The sequence below is a fragment of the Drosophila biarmipes genome, unplaced genomic scaffold (assembly GCF_025231255.1).
Source record: "Drosophila biarmipes strain raj3 unplaced genomic scaffold, RU_DBia_V1.1 ptg000017l, whole genome shotgun sequence".
NCBI lineage: Eukaryota > Metazoa > Arthropoda > Insecta > Diptera > Drosophilidae > Drosophila > Drosophila biarmipes.
In genome coordinates this window covers 1290968-1301095 of record NW_026114535.1, presented here as the reverse complement: position 1 = coordinate 1301095, position 10128 = coordinate 1290968, and the positions used below count along the sequence as shown (strand labels likewise).

The 10128-nt window shown below is 37.9% G+C and overlaps 1 pseudogene; it reads right to left on the bottom strand.

The window, feature by feature from the left end:
- Positions 1-486: 486 nt before the first annotated feature.
- On the bottom strand, positions 487-4394 carry LOC108035850 (3-hydroxyisobutyryl-CoA hydrolase, mitochondrial-like; annotated as a pseudogene).
- Positions 4395-10128: the final 5734 nt, after the last annotated feature.

Below are 10128 nucleotides of genomic sequence, written 5' to 3'. Positions count from 1 at the left end.
TGTGTATCTGTCTAATCGCCACTTCTTCTGACATGATGTATCAGTTTTTTTTGGGACGACCCATACATCGAGTCTACCGGATTTATGCTTGTTAGGATTGGCAAGGAAAACTTTGTAATATCTAGGATATAATCTGCTCTGTTCATATAATTATGCATTCATATATTCAAAATTGTTAAATACTTTTTCGATTACGTGATCCCGGTGCCTTATCAGCGGTTGATGTGCTAGTTATCTGACACATTACTTCGGGGCTCTTGCCCAATTTATAAACAACTTTGAGCCAAGGGCTTTTTTTCATTCTTTAAACAAAGCCTCCAATCCCCAACCAGATCAGTTTCATACTCTCCGCTTCAAATGGATTCTGTAAACATCAAAGCCGGTATTGTAAACACCAGTGCCGCAAGGAGGTCTGAATTTCCATTCTGCAAAATTTCAATTTCAAATTTAATTGACTAATTTCATCATCCTATTTTTCGACTCTCTTCAATGATTCTCGTAATCAGATTTTTGTGATAAATCTCTTAAGCCAAGGTTTGATTATGGAATATTCAACCAAAGTCAGGCAGTCCGTTTTTGAATCCGAATTGATCGGTCGACAACTTGAATACCGCGACCAGGGAAAATTAAGTTCGGTACTAATAAAAATTGTGTAAACTAGTGAATAAGAATTATTAATAAAATTTTTTTTTTTTAAATTCACTAAGCATTTAGGTGCTATTTTAAAAAAATTCCAGAAATAAGTTTTAAAACAAAACAGTTTTCGAAAACAAAAAGGGAATTCGCGCCGCTCAAAAACCATCAAGACATAATAAAAAGTGTTTACATCGTGAAAATAGCAATTGGAGAAAAACAATAATAATCTCCCTTTGTTTACAACAATCCTTTAATTAGTGACCGTAACAAAAAACACACTGCTCAAAAAAAAATATTACTCTCAAAAACAAATATCAAACAAAAATAAAGAAAAAAACAGATATTTACAAATCAAACGGATAAATAAAAAAAATGTATTAGCCGAGAAATAAATTGAAGGAAGAGCTGAGAGCCATCCCTCGCTACACGGAAATAAATTGAATGATGAGCTGAGGGCTATCCCTCGCTATAGGAAGACCCCAAACAGGATCATCACGCAAAAAGAAGACAGAGAGAAGTGTAAACTAAGAAGAACAATTAGTGAGCTGTTTAATTATAGTTTTATATATATAAGAATTTAGTTCAAAAAAATTTTAAGTAAAAACAATTACGGTGGAAAGTTAATCAACGACTTTGAAAAAAAGACACAATTAAATCACTATATAAAGAAGGTTGACGAATTCAAGGTGGAAGCTGTTGATCGAAACGTAAGGTGCGATACTTATGAAATCATTAATTCGGTTCGAGAATATAAAGGCGAAGAAGATAGTTATGTTAGCTGGAGAGAATCGGCGGAAATAGCAATAGGACAATACAAAAGGGGAAGTGAAAAATACTTTTCGGTACTATCTATTCTTTGAAAGAATATGACAGGCATTGCCAATGATTCTTTAACTCATAATGGAACTGTATTGAATTTTGACGCCATGATGGCAAGACTAGATTTTGTTTTTAGTGACAAGCGACCTATATTTTAGAACAGGACTTAAGTGTATTAAGCCAGGAGAAATTAGCGATTATAATTTGGTAAATAAAAATTAACTCTTTTGATTAACAAAACCATTATGACACATGGAAGGAATAAGCCAATTACATCTGAACTTAATGAAAAACATAGAAAGGAAGCACTACGAGTGTTTATAACTGGCCTTAACGGCCATATCTCAGATGTAATATTTTCAATGAATCCACCCGATTTACCGAACGCAATGGTAATAGTACAAGAACTTGATAGCAACAATTTAAGGGCCCAATTCGCGAACAATTTTATATCATCACAGCGCAAGACTAATGAGTCAAACTTATATGGCCAACAAAACTCAAATAACAAACCAAGACAATATAACAATAATAATAATTATCAAAGATATACTAATAACTTAAGGTTTAATCAAGCTAATAATCAAAACAGAAATAATTATAACAATTTTAATCAAAATAGAAACAATACCTGAAATCAGGGAAGATTTAATAATGACCAACAAAATCAGTGGAACTCTTTAGACAACAAAGAAAGCCAGAGCCAATGGATGTTGATAAATCAATTCAGATGCCAAATAGACCCCATAACAATAATAATTAAGGATATACAAATTTTCAAAATAAATGGAATCAAACTAAATGAATCGAAACACAAAACACACAACAGGAACAAGCTCAAAATAAAAGAGTACTAACAGGAACAGTTAACCAACCGCCTAACAGGACTATGAGGTTGAACAACATTGAAGAGGACCATTTTTTAGGTCAAACTCAGGAGTAGGCTAGGGTAGGCCTATAATAAGACAGGATAATAAAATAAATAAAAAATTAAAGATATTAATTGATACAGGGGCAACTTCTTGTTCTATTAAAACAGGAATTTATAAGAACAAAAACGAACTACCAATATATAAAAGAGTATCCACAGTGAATATATATTCAACAATTAAGATTTATCATATAATGGTAACTTTAAGGATTCAAAATAAAAGAGTACTAACAGGAACAGTTAACCAACCGCCTAACAGGACTATGAGGTTGAACAACATTGAAGAGGACCATTTTTTAGGTCAAACTCAGGAGTAGGCTAGGGTAGGCCTATAATAAGACAGGATAATAAAATAAATAAAAAATTAAAGATATTAATTGATACAGGGGCAACTTCTTGTTCTATTAAAACAGGAATTTATAAGAACAAAAATGAACTACCAATATATAAAAGAGTATCCACAGTGAATAGATATTCAACAATTAAGATTTATCATATGATAACTATTTTCGATACGCGGTATACTTTTTATTAAATAGAAGGGCTAGACTCAGATTTACTTGTTGGCTACAACCTACTGAAAAAAACCGGAGCTGTAGTTGATACAGAAAAGGGGTTAATAAAGGGAGGAAAAATTAAATTACGATAGCGGTAATATTTTAAACCAATATTCTTTGACAGAAGAAAACACCAAGAATTCATAATAAAAAAATACTTTGATCAAAAGCCTCAAATCAGATCCGAATCTGAAGAGGGAAATCAAAGTGAATTTAGTTTAGAAAACATAAATCCTGAACACGCCGTCGTCGGAATATCCGACAAAAATAAAAGTTTGGGATGTAAAAATCCTGAACGCGCCGTCATAGAAGTATCCGCCAACCAAAAAATTAACAATATACAGAATTTATCCTCATATCAAAGAAAAGATTTGGAGGACAAAATATTAAATATAATTAAAAAAGAACATTCCAAAATAAATATGCAGATTGGGCTATTTATAGTAAGCAACACCCTTATGCTCTATCAGCTTCAGATTTTGTAAATTCTGAAATCGCCAGAATGTTTACAGAAGAAATTATAAGGCCAAGCAGTAGCCCTTATAATTCTCCAGTATTAGTCGTACCAAAATAGGGCTTTAACGAAGATGGAACTTGGCACGGCCAGGCGGTACTCCATGAAGACACATTAGGCCAGAGACAGCTGGGAGCCGAGCTCCAGCTGGCGGAACGTAACCTTCATCGAGGTGGGCGACACCTTGCAGAGGGTCTCCAGCGTCTTCTTGGCCCACTCGCTGCCGTCATTCTGCAGGTTCTCCAGAATGCCCCACACCGAGTCCGCCGAGAAGTTCTTGTTGATCTGCTCCAGGACAGGCTGGAGCGAGAAGGGCTTTTCAGGCGTGGAATGGAACTTCTGCAGCAGCTCGGGTACATCATCTGCATCTGGGCAGTTGAGCAGCGCCGTCTCCAGATCCGGGATCTTGCTGCTCTCGCAGTAGTGCGTGGCAATACCCGAGTAGAAGACATCGCCGCCCCGCAGCCTATATCCTGTCAGTCCCAGGTAGAGACCCAGTTTTCCCTGCAGGCGTGGCAGGAAGTAGGAGCCGCCCACGTCGGGGAACAGGCCAATCGCCGTTTCGGGCATGGCGAACAACCGCCTTCTCGCCGGTGCCCTTGATGATCACAAGCGATTTGGACTTCTCGCACTTCTTCAGATGCTTGTAGATCTTTCGCACCATCTCCAGGTTGATGGCGTTCAGCGCCTTGGGGCGGTTGAGGATGATCATTCCCTTGTTGGAGGACTCCGTGGCCAGCACGGAGGAAGAGGAGGATTGGCGGACGGAGAGGTCCATTACAGGTGGTTTCGTGCTGGATATCGCTGCTCCGCCGATCAGCGGCAATTGGCTGCAGGTGCGATGACCGAATGTGTACACCAACCTTTGAATTGGGCACTGCATTTTGAATGGCTGTCGGTCGTCGTGTGTGGCGTTGTGTTTAGAATTTCGGCGTTGCGCAATGAAACTCCCAAACTTAGACTAGTAAAAGATTATAAGAAACTTAACGAAAATACCATACCGGATAGATATCCAATGCAGGATCCTTCCGTAATTTTGTCAAACCTCGGGAAAACTAAATACTTTTCCACAATTGATTTGGAATCAGGATTCCACCAAATTCTCATGAATGAAACAGACATTCAACAAACCGCATTCTCAATAAAAGTCCAAAATGACAAAGTATCAAAAAAGGCATCCCGCAAAACTTTTATACAGTTGGATGAGCCAGCTGTAAGAGCTTTCAACGAGCTCAAAAAAAATTTAATCGCACAAGTAGAGTTAGTTTAACGCGATTATAATAAAAAATTTACTTTAACCACTGATGCGTCAGATTTGGCATTGGTGCGGTTCTTTCTCAGGAAGGAAAACCAACTACTTTTATATCAAAAACTCTCACAAAAACTGAACAACTATATGCTACTAATAAAAAGGAAATTTTAGCTATAGTTTGGGTATAGTTACGAAATTTTTTATATGGAGTTAACAACATTGAAATCTACACAGATCATCAACCCCTTTCATTTTCAATTTCTCAAAAGTACCCTAATATCGAAATGAAAAGACGGTATTCTTTCATTGAAAGTTATTCTCCAAAAATTAATTTATTTATAATAACTTAACAAAAAGTATAGAGTCGGTCTCAGATCAAAATACTCAGCATTCAGCAAAAAGTAGTTTTGAGAATGTTATACAAAAAACCCGAAAACCCTTAAAGCAGTTTAAGCAACAATTGCTAATAGCAACGGGGAGGTATACAATACACGATTCGATTAACATGTTCGGAAATACTAGACATATAATAGAGTAAGACACTTAAAAAATTTAATAACGCTCTTAAAGGAATACATTCCACCTAATATAACAATTGGAATTCATTGTACCTTAGAAGCCCTTTATATAATTCAAAAACCACTTAAGGATAATTTTATAAACAAATATTTATTTACTAGAATATTTGTCCAAGACGTAGAAAACGCTGAAGACAGATCGCTTATAATAACAGAAACGCATTGTCGAGCACACAGAGTGCTTGATGAAAATTTTAAGCAAATTAACCGGCTATATTATTGGCCTAACTTATATCAAAAACTAAAGGACTTTGTTAAGAATTGCACAATCTGCAATCAGAACAAACTTAACAGACATCCAGTGCAAATTCCTATTGGTCAAGCACCTATTCCGGATAGAGAGGGTGAAAGTTTGTATATTGACATTTTTTGCGCCCAAAAGCTTACATTCATCACTTGTATAGATTCATATTCAAAATTTTTAGTCGAAAAAGAAATCATAGTACTTCCAACGGACAAATTGAAAGGGCACACTCTACTTTAACAGAAATTGCACGTTGCATTAAAGATGAACTTAACTTAGTTAAATATTCCGAAATAGTAATTAGAGAAGCACAGAAATACAACTTCACTCTATAACCAATCAACGACCGTATGATATATTATTTAATTAAATCAAACACGATAAAACTCCCAATTGTTAAAGCAAGCACAAAATGCTACATTTTCATAAAAAAGACAGAAAAGAAAAGGACTATCACGTAAGAGAAGTAATTTACGAAAAAAACACAGGGAAAGAAATAAGCTGACCTCTAGATATAAAAAACAGGTAGTTAAGGAAAATAATCCTAATAAAGTTATTATTAATAACAGAAACCGTACGATTCATAAAGATAATATTACATTTTAAACAAATTGACTTATCTTAAATTCCAGATAATGAATTCAATAATGTACTTATTATTGCTGGTAGCTACAACCAAATCCGAATTATGAATCATACGCGGATTTATTTCATTTAGCTAATTTAAGTTTATTATTATATTATTACTCTTGAAACAGAATTTTTAAACTGTCATAACGTTCAGAATTCACAATGGAAAATCACCAACGATTAAAAAATTATTAAAATTCTTATTTCTCAAATTATACTCACTAGGTCGAAAAGAGGCATTATGAATTAGGCACAATCTGGAAATTGATAGCAGGAACGCCAGATTATGATGATTTCATAACAGTTCAAAATAAAATCGATGATTTTATAAAAAACAATAACGATTAATTTGTTATTAATTCAAAAATAGTTAAAGAAATAAAAACTTGAAAACCGCCTTTAAAGATCAAGAAATTCCACTCAGATAATACCGCCTTCGTTTGCTGACTTACGATCTTATGAATTTAATGAACACAATTACATTAGCAAAATAGAAGTTTTCAACAATAAATTCTAAACAATAATGACATACGGGAAATTTATAAACATGAACAAAAACCTGTTACTATTACTGATCTATTGGGTATATATTTGAAGTTAAAATCGCTTTGCACCAAGATCTTATTATTATATATATTAAATACCCTATAATTATTGATCGTTGGAAAGTTTACAACTCAAGATCCATTTCGCACAGTGATGGAAAATTGTTAATCAATAATCATTTCGAAAAATGTAAAAATAAGTTTAATGTAAACGGTTATTTAACAACTATTGCATATTAAACGCAGAAAATTCCTGTTTTATCAGATTACTGAATGGAGAAAAATCTAGTCAGATTTAATTCCTCCCTTTTATTCAAATTAAACAAACTCAAATACCAATTATTATTTAATTACCATGTTTTTAATTAAATACAGAAAATTCGTAATATTCAAACCACGGTAAATTCACATTGAAATAGAACCAGAAACTAATATCCCCGACAATTAAAATACTGTAGAGGAAAATATAATTGTCGATTTCCGTTGAATTTCAATTCTGCAAAATTTCAATTTCAAATTAAATTGACAAATTTCATCATCCTATTTTTCGACTCTTTTGGATGATTCTCTTCACCAGATTTTTGTGATAAATCTCTTAAGCCGAGGTTTGATTTTGGATTAATAAAAGTCAGGCAGTCCGAATTGATCGGTCGACAACTTGAATATCGCGAACAGTGAAAATTAAGTTTGGTACTAATAACAATTGTGTAAACTAGTAAATAAGAATTAACAATAAAAAAAATATATTTTTTAAAAAATTCACTAAGCAATAATATAATTTGCACGTATTCGGTCACTAAACTTTATAATTATGCATTGTTTTATTTACAAAATTTGACTGAATAAACTCGAATAAACACTTGCTATTGTACACTTGCACGAATTAACAGTTTTGGCTTTACTTCTTTCTCCCTTACAAATATCGTAAGATAAGAAGTTGGAGCATTCTGATCTCCTGGTTGGGGTCAAGCTGCGCCAACTACAGTATATATGTGTACTGTACGAGTATACTGTGCTTAGAATCAAGTGCCAATTGCAGTTTATATATATATATATTTATATATGGCTTAAGAGTTCAAAGACGGTTTTTGTATTTCAATCAAGACACAACTTCGTTCGTTGAGAAAAAGAATTATAATGATCGTTTATTCGTTTGTAAACTGAAAGCTAGCTTATGGAATGAAATTGAATATATGATAATAAAATGTAATGGGGAATGTAATGGGAATCATAGTTGGCAAAGTCCGTGTAGTTACTGAGGCGGCTGACTTTGTTCGCTGCTGAGCCGACTGGCTCCGGTTACTTCCGCCGGCTTCCTGTTTCCGTTTATGCACACGATGTATGGGCCAATGACCAATCATTTGAGTCGCCACGGTTTGCAGGCAGCGGTGTGTGAGCAACAATGTGTGTGGTAACTCCTGCGGATCAGCGGACTCCACGTAGCCATGACGAGCGTAAGGCACGACGGAAGAATAAGGAGTGACGCCTAAAGAAAATTACCCGGAGTGGCAAGCCCGGTTGTGAAGGACCGATGAGGAGGAGCAGCAGTTGTTTGGAGGAGTCGGCGTACCCACCCACACCGAGGCACATGCCGAGCTTTGGGTTCCGCCCCAATAAGTGGGCGAAGAACGTGCTGCCTCGCCTCCAGCTGCCTGCTGGTTGCCGGAGGTGCAGCTTACGCCCCGGTACGATGGGTCTCCAAGGTGGACGCCAACACGACCACCCACACAAAGACCCTAGACTTCTCCGCTAGAGCAATCTCAGCCTCCACCACAGCCGCAACCGGATTCGCTACCTCCGAGTCCGTGGCACGTCCACATTTGGTGCGGGTGGTGTCGGAGCGGGAGGGCCAGCGGTGGCGCGAAATCGCGGAGCAGGAGTGGCCCGAACGGATCGTGAAAGCACCGGCGGTGAGCGAGGCCCGCAAGGTGTGAGGAGCGGAGGACGCGCGTTCCGAGTTAGGTTGGGCCTCTCGGGCATGAGGGTGTTCGCAGAGCAGTAAAAAAAAAATAATAACAACGAAAGAAAAAACGAACAACATTGGAGAACCGACATGGGGCGGGAACGCTGATGGAAGCAAAGAGAAAGGGGCATACATAGCAGCATCATGAAATACGGCTAAGGGGTTTGTTGAGGAAACAGAGAAACCTGCTGCGGAGTAAATGTTAAGTCCTCTCCGCTCCCGCTCTCGAGTGTTGCCAGCGTGGACCCCGTATAAGCCGGCTGAGGGCTAATGAAGAGCGAAAGAAAAGGAAAGGAGAGAGAAAAGATGAGAGAAAAAGGAGTGAAAGAATTCGGAAACTTACATAGGAAAGTTGTAAAATTTGCAAAACCACCACTCACCAGGGAAAGGGGAGCCTCAATAGACGGTCGATTGGCACTGGAAGATATTTCGTTCGATGGGCACACGCAAAATGGAAATATTGGTTATGGTAAATATCGCAGCGAGAAGGTGGCAACGCCGCCCCTGCAATTTTGGGTGATGAGTACTTATATCGTGCCGATAGCCGATAGGTATCGGTACCCAGCGGGAGCAGATGGAGGATCGGCGCGGAATATTTAAAATTTTCTACCAGCGCTTAGAGACTCAATAGAGTTAAAAGCATCGAGGGAACATCGAGTGAGCAACAAGGGAGCAGCGAGGGAATGCTAAGGGAATCAGAAGGAGCATCTCAAAGTTTCAAAGGCTAGAATGTGGAAGAAAACACCGGATTTTTAAATGTTTCCCGAACTCAGGGGGGCATATGAGGAGTTAAATAACTACACACAAATCCCAGCAGCAATAACAGCTGATGGCCGGCCGCTTAGCAGGTACGTCGCGAATTCGCGTAGAAATGACGCGGCGAGGAGCGGTTGGAGAGGAAGAGAGCTTAGAGATCAAGTTGGAGAGGAAGAGAGTTTGCAGACCATTGATGGAGAATAAGAGAGTTTGGAGATCAAGGATGTAAAATGTCAGAGTTTGGACTTTGAACTCTGCCATGAACGGCGACGCGGTACACAGACGTGCCACATGCATCACGGGAACCAGCCGGACGGCAGCATTATGCACGGCTTTTGTTTGAAGCTGCGCATAAAGGACAAGTCGGTCATACTAAGGCCATGGAACTTGGATTCGGTGTGGAGATATTCAGCGGGCCGTGCGCAAAAGGGAAATAACGTTTCCCGGAGGCCGCAGGGCGCTGGCAGGACAATCAGTCGATAACGGTATGTCAAACCATCAGTCAAGTCAAAGTGAACAGTCAAACAACCAAATAAACTGCAAGGGAACCACACAAGTCGACTCTTCTGAAGCAGCGCTGTGGGGGCCTATAAGGAGCAAGAACGCTACGTCGAGACGTTCAGGATTGGGATAGCAGGAATCTGAGCAGTGAAGGCCGGTGACAGGAAGACACGACATCGCGACAAATCGAGCACCGCACGTC